Source organism: Sus scrofa, chromosome 17 (genome assembly GCF_000003025.6).
Source record: "Sus scrofa isolate TJ Tabasco breed Duroc chromosome 17, Sscrofa11.1, whole genome shotgun sequence".
Taxonomy (NCBI): domain Eukaryota; kingdom Metazoa; phylum Chordata; class Mammalia; order Artiodactyla; family Suidae; genus Sus; species Sus scrofa.
In genome coordinates, this window is record NC_010459.5 from 50,879,737 (window position 1) to 50,893,329 (window position 13,593).

Consider the following 13,593-nt stretch of genomic DNA (forward strand, 5'->3'; position numbering starts at 1 on the left):
CGTGTGTGGCGTCAGAGCATACACAGAAAATCTCTGAACCTCCCACTCAATTTTGCTGTGAACCTAAAACTGCTCTAAAATACAAACTAGGGAGTTCCTGTTGTGGCTCATTAGGTTACGAACCTGACTAGTATCCACGAGCACACGGGTTCAGTCTCTGGCCTCACACAGTGGGTTAAGGGTCTGGCATTGTCACTGCAGCAGCTCAGGTCACCGATAGTAGAAGGGGAGATGATTTGATTTTATTTTATTTTGCTTTTTTTTTTTTAGGGCCGCACCCAAGGCATATGGAGGTTCCCAGGCTAGGGGTTGAATTGGAGCTACAGCTGCCAGCCTACACCACAGCCACAGCAACACCAGATCTGAGCTGCGTCCTTGACTACACCACAGATCAGTTGCAATGCTGGATCCTTAATCCACTGAGCGAGGCCAGGGATCCAACCTGCAACCTCATGGTTCCTATTCGGATTCCTTTCTGCTGTGCCAGGACAGGAACTCCAAGATGATTTTATTTTAAATAAATTTGGGAGTTTTGACTCATTAGACCGAATCAAATGAAACTGCCAACATTCGACCATTTATGCTCACAAAAATAGCAATTTCATGTGATTCATCTTAATGCATAAGAGTGGACTTTTTAATTACTGAACTGAGACTGTTTGGGAGTTTTAAGTGATGGAGAGAGTTTTATTACCTTAGAGTGACTAAAAAAAAGAAAGCTGTGAGATTTGCCCTAGACTTCATTCAAGGGTATGAGGGAAGAATTGGCTTCACAGAGACAGTTTGAACATGCAAAGAATAAACTCAGCATCCAAGAATAAACTTCTTTTCTGCCTACACCCCAAAGGTCCCATCTGTTCAACAAATTGGCTACACTTAGTTTTCTATGTGTTTATCACCAGTCGATCCACAAACTCTGAAAGAAATATAAATCTCTCAATAGATTCAAGCACATCAGGTAAACTCTTAGTTTCTTTCTTTCTTTCTTTTTGCTCTGATTGGGACTGATCCCTCTCTAGACTTGCTGGAAGCTGTCTCCAGCCCATCCTTTGGCCTCTTTCCTGGGCTGGTGCTCCTGTTTCCTAGATTCTGTCAGTTCCTTTTTCATGGCTTTCTCTCTCATGCTCCATTCACTTTCTGAGAAAGGAGCAAAGAAAAGAAAATTTTGAGGGCTTGCATATCTGAAAATGTCTTCATTCTATCCTCATATTTCATGGATAATTTGGCTGGGTATAGAACTCTAGGTTAGAAATCACTCTCTTCAGAACAGAGTTATTCTTTCCCATACTGGTGGCGGTCAGAAGGGATCTGTTTCTTAGTATGTGATACTTAAAAGGGAAACAGACTTTTCTCTTGTTTCTTCCCTATCATTCTCTGTCTCTGTCCCTCTTTCTTCTCCGCCTTATCCTCCTCCCCTTCCTCCTTCTCGTCCTTCCTATTGATGGTGGTGGGGAAAAATTCTACATCACTGGGTTTTCAAACTTGAGCTGTCAAAAAGCACACAACTCTTCTCCTAACATAGACTTGTATTTACACAATGGAAAATGTAGACTTATACTCTGTGTTGTGTTTGAATTACTGTTATGGTGAGAACAAATATAATCATGTACAGCTTCTCTCAGTTAAAGTTTTGCTTGTACCTTGATAAATGACTTTTCTATCATTCCTAAGATGACAACTCTTCCCCTTAATTTTTTTCTTTTTACTGACATGAAATTCACTTAACAAAATTAACCATTTTACAATGAACAATTCAGTGGCATTTAGTATATTCATAATGTTGAACAACCATCATCTCTATCTAGGACCAAAACATTTTCATCACTCCAAAAGGAAATCATGCAGCCATTTAGCAGTTACTCTCCAATCTCTTCTACCCCCGCCACCAACTCTCTGGCAACCACCAATCTGTATTCTGTTTCTGTGGATTCACTTATTCTGGTATTTCACATAAATGGAATCATAAAATAAATATGTAACCTTCAACATCTGATATCTTCCACTTAACAAAATGTTTTCAAGTTTCATCCATGTTATAGTGTATATGGGTAGACCTTCAACCTTTTCATAGCCAAATAATATTCCACTGTGTGGATGTACCACCATTGCTTTATTCATTCATCTATTTATGGATGTTTGGATTGTTTTTACCTTTGGCTACTGGGAATAGTGCTGTCATGAATACTTGTGTACACGGATTGTTTTTGAGTATCTGTTTTCAGTTCTTTTGGGTATATACATAGGAGAAGAATTGCTGAGTCACATGGTAATTCTTTGTTTACTTTCTGAGGAATTGCCAAAGTGTCTCCCACTGCGGTTGAAATATTTTTACATTCCTATCCGCAATGCACAGTGTTCTCACTTATCCACATCTTTGCCAATAATTGCTATTTTCCTTTTTAAAAATTATAGCCATTCAAAAAAAAAAAAAAAAAAAGGAGTTCCTGTGCTGTGGTGTAGGTCACAGACATGGCTCAGATCTGGCATTGCTGTGGCTGTGGTGCAGGCCAGCGGCTATAGCTCGGATTAGATCCCTAGCCTGGGAATGTCCATATGCCACAGTTGTGGCCCTAAAAAGACAAAAAAAAAAAAAAAAGAAAGAAAGAAAGAAAAAACTGAAAAAATTAAAATTATAGCCATTCTAGTGGGTGTGAAGTGGCATCGAATTATGGTTTTTGTTTGCATTTCCCTAATGTGTAATGTTGAGTATCTTTTCATGGGATTTTTGGCTATTTGTGTATTTTCTTTGGAAAAATATCTACTCAAGTCCTTTCTCCATTTTTTTGGCCCTGCCCACAACATGTAGAATTTCCCAGGCCAAGGGTTAACCTGGGCCATAGCAGTGACCCAAGCTGCTGCAATGACAACCTCAGATTCTTAACCCATTACACCACAAGGGAACGCCATTTTTCCTTTTTTTTTTTTTTATCTTTTGTCTTTTTTAGGGCCACACTCTCAGGATATGGAGGTTCCCAGACTCAGGGTCAAATCAGAGCTATAGCTGCCGGCCTACAGCACAGCCACAGCAACCTGGGATCTAAGCCTCGCCTGCAACCTACACCACAGCAGACGGCAATACTGGATCCTTAACCCACTGAGCAAGGCCAGGGCTTAAACCTCATGGTTGCTAGTTAAATTCATGTCCATAGAGCCATGACAGGAATTCCTCCATTTTTAAAAAATTGGGTTACTTTTTGTTTTGACTTTTAAGAGTTCTTTAAATTTTCTGGATATTCGCCTTACTTTTTGAGGCTACCTGAATTTTCACTGTTGTAACATCTGTTAATAAGTGAGTATTATATTATGTGGAAGAGACCATTTGTTGCCTAACTATATCCATTTCACCATTTTTTGGGGTAACAGAACCACAACTTTATTTTGGAAGAACTTTATTTATGTGTGCTCTGAAGAAAAAAATGCTCTATCTTCTAGTCCCTCTTTTTCTAGGCTTGGCCACATTGCTAAGTTGAAGATATCTATTAGATATTCAAATAGAGATATGGGATAAACAGCTGAAAATTGAAGAATAGAGTTCAAGAGAGAGGTAATTCACCACAACCCTGTTGTTCTTGCCCCACTGCCTTCATCCATCACATTTTGGCACCTGGCTCACATATCTGCCCTCCACTAACCATCCTAGTGACCTCAACATTCACACACACAGCCAATCCAAAACCGTGGTCCCTGAATTATAGAACCTTCTCATTTTTAGCAATGTTCTCCTCTATTCCACCTCAGTCACCCACCCTACGGCCTACACTGGGTCTTAACATCAAAAATATATCCAGGAGTTCCCGTCGTGGCGCAGTGGTTAACGAATCCGACTAGGAACCATGAGGTTGCAGGTTCCGTCCCTGCCCTTGCTCAGTGGGTTAAGGATCCGGCGTTGCCGTGAGCTGTGGTGTAGGTTGCAGACACGGCTCGGATCCCGAGTTGCTGTGGCTCTGGTGTAGGCTGGTGGCTATAGCTCCAATTCGACCCCTAGCCTGGGAACCTCCATATGCCGCGGGAGCAGCCCAAGAAATAGCAACAACAACAACAAATATATCCAAAACATCATTCTCCATCCTGGCCACAACGCTTCCAGCTGCCATGTTCAATGGATCACTAAGACTGTTCTCTAGCTTATCAGGACTCCAGTCTATTCACCTATTTAGCTACCCCCACCCTCCACTGGCTTTCTTCATTCTTCATGCCCTTCCTTATTCTGCAAGATTTCTGTCCATCATTTAAGAAAACTCTTTCCAACATTCTAAACTCCTGTAACCGTTTTATTTTGATTGTACTTGCCCATCAAACCCATACATCTGCTTTGTCAGTGTCTATACTGGAAACTCATTCATCTTCTCCCCCCCCCCAAAAAAAACCCAACCATATCTAAACCAATTTTCTACCAGTTACCATAGGAGTGGTTGGCATCTTCTATCCAAACCAATCATCTTCTTTTCCCTTCATATGAACTTTCAATGATTCATTTTCTCTTCGGGATATGTAAGCATTAGTTCTGAATTAGATCTTTCCAATCTTTTTAAAGCATTTTCAAGTCTCTCTTAACTAAAAGACAAAAACAAAAGGGAAAAATCCCTTAGTCCCATTTTCTTTCCACATCTGTCCCATTTTCTTCCTTCTTTTCACAGTGAAACTTCTTGAAAGGTTTGCCAATACTTTTTTTTTTTTTTTTAACTTTTTAAAGTGCCGTAACCTCAGCATATGGAAGTTCTCAGGCTAGGGGTCCAATCAGAGCTGTAGCTGCCGGCCTACACCATTATTTTAAATAACGAGAACGCCATTATTTTAAAAAGTCACTAGGTGTGTTCCCTGTTGCGGCTCAGTGGGTTAAGAACCCAGCTAGTATCCATGACAATGTGGGTTTGACCCCTGGCCCTGCTCAGTGGGTTAAGTTTCTGGCATTGCCACAAGCTGTAGTGTAGGCTACAGATGCAGCTGGGATCCCACGTTGTTGCAGCTCTGGTGTAAACCAGCAGCTGCAGTTCTCTGATTTGGCCACTAGCCTGCCTGGGAACTTCCATATGCCGCAGGTGCAGCCCTAAAAAGCAAAAAAAAAAAAAAAAAAAAAAAAAGGAGGTTGTTTAAGCTATACAGGTGGGTTGGTTTGCATATGAAAGATGTGCTCTGACCTGAATCCTTTGCTACCTCTTAGAATTGAGTAGCCCTGGAAGTAGCAGCCTCTCCCTAACCAAAAAGCTTTTTAAGATGTCAAAACATCAGAGGAGTTCCCACTGTGGTGCAATGGATTAAGGATCTGACTGCAGCAGCTCAGGTCTCTGAGCAGCCATTGGTTTGATCCCTGGCCTGTGGTACAAGCTGCAACTGCAGCTTGTTTTCTTTTTTTTTTTTTTTTTTGTCTTTTTGCCATTTCTTGGGCCGCTCTCGCGGCATATGGAGGTTCCCAGGCTAGGGGTCAAATTGGAGCCGTAGCCGCCAGCCTATGCCAGAGCCACAGCAACGCTGGATCCGAGCCGTGTCTGTGACCTACACCACAGCTCACGGCAATGCCGGATCCTTAACCCACTGAGCAAGGCCATGGATCGAACCCACAACCTCATGGTTCCTAGTTGGATTCGCTAACCACTGAGCCATGATGGGAACTCCATGCAGCTTGGGTTTCATTCCTGGCCTGGGAACCTCTACATGCTTTGGGTGCTGCCATGACAAGAAAAAAAAAAAAATCAGAAAATACAGAATATGAGGAGTTCCTCTTTTGGCTCAGTGGGTTAAGAACCTGACATAGTGTCCATAAGGATGCAGGTTCAATCCCTGGCCTCGCTCAGTGGGTTAAGCATCCAGCATTGCCACAGGCTACAGCATAGGTCACAGATCCGGCTCAGATCCCAGCTTGGATCTGGTGTTGCTGTGGTGGTGGTGTAGGCCAGTAGCTGAAGGTGATTCAACCCTTAGCCCAGAAATTTCCATATTCTACATGTGTGGCTTTGAAGAAAGAGAGAGAGAGAAAAGAAGGAAGGAAGGAGAAAGGAAAAAGAAAGAAAGAAAACACAGAAAATGAAAAACATGGTTAATACAACACCTTCCAGGGAACTGGATTACTCTTTCAGAGGTTGACTTGATATTTTCCATCAAATATAAGAAAGAAGGATAATGCTTAGACACAAGGCAGACAGAGAGAGCATGAAGCAAGCATGTTAACTCACAAATGCAGCTGTTGCAGGCCTAGATCAAAGACCATGGACCAGTATTACTTAGACTATGTCCTCTATACTTAAAGGAATAACATTACCCAGAGCAAACAAAGTATACTAGTGAAGCAAAAGCATTTGGAGGGTGTGGGCAAGAACTGAGCTTCTAAAAGGGTGGAGCTGGCTTGACTAGTTTTTGTTTGTAAGCCCTAGGAGAATGCAAAAGGAAATAACTGCTAGTGCGGGTGGGAGAAGGAACATCCTTCATTTTTCATCAACATTTAGGAGAAAACAGGGAGGCAGAATCGTGGCTCATTTCATGTTCTGAAAAAAGCTTGTCGCTAAGTTCAGGTTCTGGTTTCAGATGGACTTGGGTTCAAATCCTGTACTGTCCACTCATTTGGCTTCTTTGGACAAGTCAGTTAATGATAATAAATAATATTTACGGCGTACTAACTACGTCAGGCACCCTTTTAAGAACTTTACATGTATTAATTAATTAACTACCACAACAACCTTATGAAGCAGGTACTATAATTTCCTCCATTTATGAATGCAGAGACTGAGGCACAGAGTGGTTAAGTCACTTGCCCAAGATCAACACACTTTTTATTAAGGGGAGGAGCTATTTCCAACAGAGCCTGCCATATATCCCATATCCTTCCAGTAAATTCTTTTTCCTGCTTGAGTTAGTCAAAGCAGATTTCTTTCTTTCTTTCTTTTTAGGACCGCACATGTGGCATTTGGAAGTTCCCAGGCTAGGAATCTAATCGGCAGCTACAGCTGTGGGCCTATGCCAAAGCCACAGTCACAGCAACATGGGATCCGAGCTGTGACTGCGACCTACACAGCTCGTGGCAATGCCGGATCCCTAACCCACTGAGTGGGAGCAGGGATCAAACCCGCAACCTTATGGATACAGTTGGATTCGTTTCTGCTGAGCCACAATGGGAACTCCTAGAGCAGGCTTGTGAACTCTAAGTAATACAGTAACCTACAGGTTTTACACATGTTGTCACACATATAACCTCACTGGAAATTGGTACATGAACTTTTTAAAAACAATCTCAAATTTACCAAAAAAGTTGTGAATATGGTTCAGGTATTTTTTTTTGTCCTGAACCATTTGAGAGCAAATGCTGACTTGATAACCTCATCATGGCCAAATATTTTAGTGTGTCTTTCCTGCAACAGGGACTTTCTTCTACGTGATACACACATTCAGATAAAATTAATATGATACAGACCATCATCTAATTCTCAGACCCATTTCAAGTTTTGCCAACTTGCTCAATAATGTACCTTGCAACAAAAAGGTCTTTGTGTTCAGATTGCTCTCTCTTTCAGTCTGAAACAGTTCTTCAGTCTTTCCTCAACTTTCTTGACCTTGACACTTTTGAAGATCGCAGGCCAATCATTGTGTGGCCGGTTCCTCCATTTGGATGTGTCTGAAGTTTCCTCATGATTTGATTCGGGTTATGCATGTTTCGCAAGAAAATCAAACAATGATAATGGTGTGTTTTCATTACATCTGAGGTGACACATGACCGTGATCTGTCCCTTGCTGATGGTGTTCACTCTGATCACTTCATCAAGGTGGCATTTGCTGGGCTTCACATCAGTACAGTTACTCTTTTTTCCTTTTTATTAAGTATTTTGTGGAGAGTAAGTATCTATCTACCTATGAAATTAGGTAGATATCCTATTCTTCATCAGATTTTCAATTTCTTTTTTTTAATTTTAAAATTAAGGTATAGTTGATACACAGTATATATGTTTTAGGTGTACAACACAGTGATTCACAATTTTAAAGCTTCTATTCCACTTATTTATTTAGGTCGCTTTTGCAGCACGTGGAAGTTCTAGGGCCAGGGTTTGAACACGTGCCCCAGTTGTGGACTGCACTACAGCTGCGGCAATGCTGGATCCTTAACTTGCTGCTCCACAAGGGAACTGCCCATACTCCATTTATAGTTATTATTAAATATTGGCTGTAAGGGGTTCTCTTGTGGTGCAGCAGGTTAAGATTCTGGCATTATCTCTGTGGTACTGCAGGTTCAATCCCCGGTCCAGTGCAGTGGGTTAAGGATCTGACATTGCCACCACCACAGTGTAGGTCACAGCCATAGCTCAGATTTGATCCATATGCCATGGTGGAGGGAATTCCCCTTGTGGTGCAGCAGAAAAGAATCTGACTAGTATCCTTGAGGATTCGGGTTTGATCCCTGGCCTCGCTCAGTGGGTCAGGGATCCAGCGTTGCCATGAAGGTCGCAGAAGAGACTCAGATCCCAAGTTGATGTGGCTGTGGTATAGGATGGCAGCTGTAGCTCTGATTTGACTCCTAGCCTGAGAACTTCCATATGCCATGTGTGAGGCCCTTAAAAGCAAATAAACAAACCATATGCCACAGTGCAGCCAGAAAAAAATGAAAACGAAAATTAAAAAAAGGATCCAGAGTTGACACTGCATTGGCTTGGGTTGCTGCTGTGGTGTGGGTTCTATCCCTGGCCAGGAGTTTTCACATGTCGTGGGCACAGTCAAAAAACTAAACTAAACTAAAGGCTATATATTCCCTGTGCTATACAATATGTGCTGTAGCTTATTTGTTTTATGTACAGTAGTTAGGAAAATTTTTCAATTTTTTTTTCCTTTTTTATGCAATGGGTCAAAATCTGTCACTTTATCTGTTTTTAACTGAGATATAATTCACTCACCATAAAATTCACACTTCAGAAATGCAAATCAAAACTACAAAGAGGGGTCCCACAGTGGCTCAGCAGTAACGAACCTGACTACTATCCATGAGGACGCAGGTTTGATCCTGGCCTTGCTCAGTGGGTTAATGTTCTGGAGTTGCCGTCAGCTTTGGTGTAGGTCGTAGACATGGCTCAGATCCTGAGTTTCTGTGGCTATGGTATAGGCCAGCAACTGCAGCTCCATTTGGACCCCTGGCTTGGGAACTTCCATATGCTACAGATGTGCCCCCTCTCAAAAAAAAAAAAAAAAGAAGCAAAAAACCTAACCTAAAAACTACAATGAGATATCACCTCACACCAGTAAGAACGGCCATCATCAAAAAGTCTACAACTAACGCTGGAGGGGATGTGGAGTAAAGGGAACCCTCCTATACGTTGGTGGGAATGTAAACTGGTATAGCCACTATGGAGAACAGTACGGAGGTTCCTTAAAAAACTTAGTATAGAACTACTATATGATCCAACAATCCCACTCCTGGGCATATACCCAGAGAAAACCATAATTCGAAAAGACATACGCACCCCAATGTTCACTGAAGCATTATTTACAATAGCCAAGACATGGAAGCAAATTAAATGTCCACCGACAGATGAAGGGATTAAAATGATATGGTACATATTTACAATGGAATATTACGCAGCCATAAAAAAGAATGAAATAACATCATTTGCAGCAACATGGATGAACCTAGGGATTATCTTAAGTGAACTAAGCCAGAGAGAGAAAGACAAATATCATATGACATCACTTATATGTGGAATCTAATTAAAAATGATACAGAAGAACTTATTTATAAAACAGAAACAAACTCAAAGACTTCAAAATTAAATTTAAGATTACCAAAGGGGAAACGTTGGGGGGGGGAGGGATAAATTGGGAGGATAGGATTAACAGACACATGCTACTATATATAAAACAGGTAACTAACAAGGACCTACTGCATAGTAGGTCCTGTAATAACCTGTGTGTGTGTGTGTGTGTGTGTGTGTGTTGTTGAGGGGGGCAGAGAATGGATATATGTATATGTATAATGGGTCCACTTTACTGTAAACATGATGCTAATACTACAACATTGTAAATCAACTACATCCCCATATTTTAAAAATAGTAAAAAAGAGAAAGAAAACCCTCACAGACAAAACACTTTAAAGTGTAAAATTCAGCAGTTTTTAGTATACTCATAACTTTAAAATTCCAGAACATTTTCATCACCCCCAAAACATACACTGTACCCATCAGGAGGCATGCTCTACTCCTCCCTCTCCCTAGCCACTGGCAACCACTAATCTACCCTGCATTTGCATATTCTAGACTTCTCATACAGAATCATAAAATATGTGATGGCTTCCCCCACTTAGCAAATGTTTTCCAGGTTCATCCATGTTGTAGCATGTGTCAGTACTTCATTCCTTCTTTTTTTTTTTTTTGTTTTTTTTTTTTAGGGCTGCACCCAAGGCATATGAAGATTCCCAGACTAGGGGTGGAATCAGAGCTGTAGCCACTGGCCTATACCACAGCCATGCCAGATCCAAGCTGCTTCCATGACCTACACCACAGCTCAGGCAACGCTGGATCCTTAACCCACTGAGCAAAGCCAGGGATCAAACCTGCATCCTCATGGATACTAGTCAGATTTGTTTCTGCTGAGCCACGACAGCAACTCCAAGTACATCATTCCTCCTTGTTGATAACTAATATTCTATTGTATGTATACATTTACCATATTTTTAATTCTTTCATCAGGTGATGAACATTTGGGTTGTTTCCACTTTTGGCTACCATGAATAATGCTGCTATGAACACTTTTACACAAGTTTTTGTGTGGAGAGATGTTTTTAATTTTCCTGGGTATACATCTAGAAGTGGAATTACTGGATCATATTATAACTCTATGTTTGACTTTGTGAGGAATTGCCAAACCGTTTTCCAAAGGGGCTACACCATTTTACTTTCCCACCAAGTATGTACAAAGGTTTCAATTTTTCCACACTCTTGCCAATAATTCTTGTTGTCAGTTTTTTTTTTTTTTCAATGATAGCCATCTTAGTGGATGTGACAGTTTCCGTGGTATTTTTTTTTTTTTCTTTTTAGGGTCATACCTGTGGGATATGGAGGTTCCCAGGCTAGGGGTCGAATAAGAGCTGTAGCCAATGGCCTACACCACAGCCATAGCAACTCAGGATCTGAGCTGCATCTTCGACCTACACCACAGCTCACGGCAATGCCGGATCCTTAATCTACTGGCTAGGGATCGAACGTGTGTCCTCATGGATGCTAGTAGGGTTCATTAACCACTGAGCCACGATGGGAACTCCCAGTTCCTGTGGTTTTTATTTACATCTCCCTAATGATTAGTGATGTTGAACATCTCTTTGCCTAGAACACAGAGGCCTTCCCTAAGTCTTTTATGTAACAGTCACAGCAGCTGCTATTAGCATCCTTCTATAAATGTGTCTAGTTGTCCCTTTTGGCACTTTAGATAGGACTGTACTTTTCTGTTTCCTTGATGTGGAGTGTGGCTGTATGACTTGATTTGACCAATAAAATGTGAAGTGACATGTGCTATTTCTGGGCAAAAGATCTAAGAGGCACTTCACTCACTGTCATATTTCCTTCTCATTGCTTCAGTATTCATCAAATCCTCTGATAAGATGAAGCCTTTGTAAGCCTGCGCCCAAGGGTGATGACAGTAAGCAGAGCTCCCAACATCATCATTTTGATGTTATTTTGAAGAATCTGGCAGCTATTTAAAAATTTAAACAAAAAAATAAAAAATAAAAGGAGTTCCCATCATGGCACAGTGGTTAATGAATCCGACTAGGAACCATGAGGTTGCAGGTTCGATCCCTGGCCTTGCTCAGTGGGTTAAGGACCTGGCATTGCTGTGAGCTGTGGTGTAGGTTGCAGACATGGCTCTAAGGCTCGAATCCCATGTTGCTGTGGCTCTGGCATAGGCCAGCAGCCCAGCTCCGATTCGACCCCTAGCCGGGAATCTCCATATGCCACGGGAGTGGCCCAAGAAATGGCAAAAGGACAAAAAAAAAAAAAAAAAATTTAAGCATAGGGAGTTCCCCCTATGGTACAGCGGGTTAATGATCCAGCTTGTCTCTGTGGAGGTACTGGTTCAATCGCCAACCTGGTACAGTGGGTTAAGGATCTAGTGTTGCTACAGCTGTGATGTAAGTTTCAGCTCCCGCTCAGATTCCATCCCTGGCCCTGGAACATCTATATGCCTTGGGGTTGGCTGAACAAGAAAAAAATTTAAACATAGAGTTAACATATGACTCAACAATTCTACTCCTAATTCCAAAGAGAACTGAACATATACGTCCACACAAAAACTTGTACATGTATGTTCATGGCAGCATTATTCATGATAGCCTAAAAATGGAAACAATACAAATGCCCATTAAATCTGGCATATCCATACACTTCAGCCATGTATGGAAGAATGAGGTACTGAAACATGCTACAACATGGATGAACCTGGGGACATGCTAAGTGAAAGAGCCAGTCACATATTATACAGTTACATGAATTTTCAAGAAAAGAAAAATCCATAGAGACAAAAAGTAGATTAGCAGTAGCCTAGGATTCAGGTGTGTGCGGGAGGATTCCCTGGAAATCTTCATTTGGTGCCTCTTTCTGCATCTTCAGTTCTCAGCATTGGAACAGTTTTTTGTTTTTGTTTTTTTTCCCCTTTTCAGTTGCCCCTGTGGCACATGGAAGTTCCCAGACCAGGGATTGAATCTGAGCCAGAACTGCAACTTATGCCACAGCTGCAACAATGCCGTATCCTTAACCCACTGTGCCACAGTGGGAACTCCATGGAACGCTTTTATCAACCTGCCTTCTTATTTTCATTTTTATTACCTATTTGTACTGGTTCTACAACCTACCAAAAGTGTGACCTGGAGTTCCCACTGTGGTGCAGCGGAAACAAATCCAACTAGGAACCATGAGGTTGTGGGTTCAATCCCTGGCCTCGCTCAGTGGGTTAAGAATACGGTGTTGCTGAAAGTTGTGGTGTAGGTCACAGATGCAGCTTGGATCTGGCATTGCTGTGGCTGTGGTGTTGGCCGGCAGCTGCAGTTCTGATTTGATCCCTAGCCTGGGAACCTCCATAATGCCCATAGGCCACAAGTGTGGCCCTAAAAAGCAAAAAAAAAAAAAAAAAAAAAAAAAAAAGTGTGACCTGGGGCAAGTTCCTTATCTTCCTGTGCCTCAGTTTCTTCCCCTGTAAAGTAGGGATATGAAGGCATCATTAGGAAGGTTACACTTCAAATTCATGAGGTGAGAAGAGGGAATGAGATGGCAATGTCCCCCGTGTCTGGAACAGAGTCTGCAAACAAGGCAAGAGCTCAAAAAATATTTGTGGAATTAATGAAAACTTTGTTATCTAGCAAACTGATCTTGAGTTGGTGCCACCATTCCGTAGCAAATACTGCTCAATAGTAATTATTGAGAACATCCACCTTGATGCTCTGGAAATGAAATCAGTTGGAAACTCTCTTGTTTGAATTGCAGGGGGAAACGTGGTTTTCCTAAATACGGCTAAAGTTCTGGGGCCGACGTTAGACCCCTCAAAGAGAAAATCTGCTTTCCTGTTTTGCACTCTGTTCTTCTTAGACTTTGGTTTGGAGAAGAGATAAGAAATTAAGTTGGGATGAGGAGGAGGAG

The 13,593-nt window shown here is 41.6% G+C and overlaps 1 protein-coding gene across 4 annotated transcripts in view; it reads right to left on the reverse strand.

Annotated features, from left to right (window-relative positions):
- Window positions 1–13,593, reverse strand: part of STAU1 (staufen double-stranded RNA binding protein 1) — a 98,197-nt gene that overhangs the window by 74,778 nt on the left and 9,826 nt on the right. For 3 of the 4 annotated variants that reach the window (XR_002339895.1, XR_002339884.1, XM_021077514.1), the window contains exon 2: window positions 4,402–4,554. The exons of the other annotated variant lie outside the window; for it this stretch is intronic. The gene's annotated coding sequence lies outside the window, so the exon portion shown is untranslated. The remainder of the gene's footprint in view (window positions 1–4,401; window positions 4,555–13,593) is intronic. 4 annotated transcript variants of the gene reach the window in all.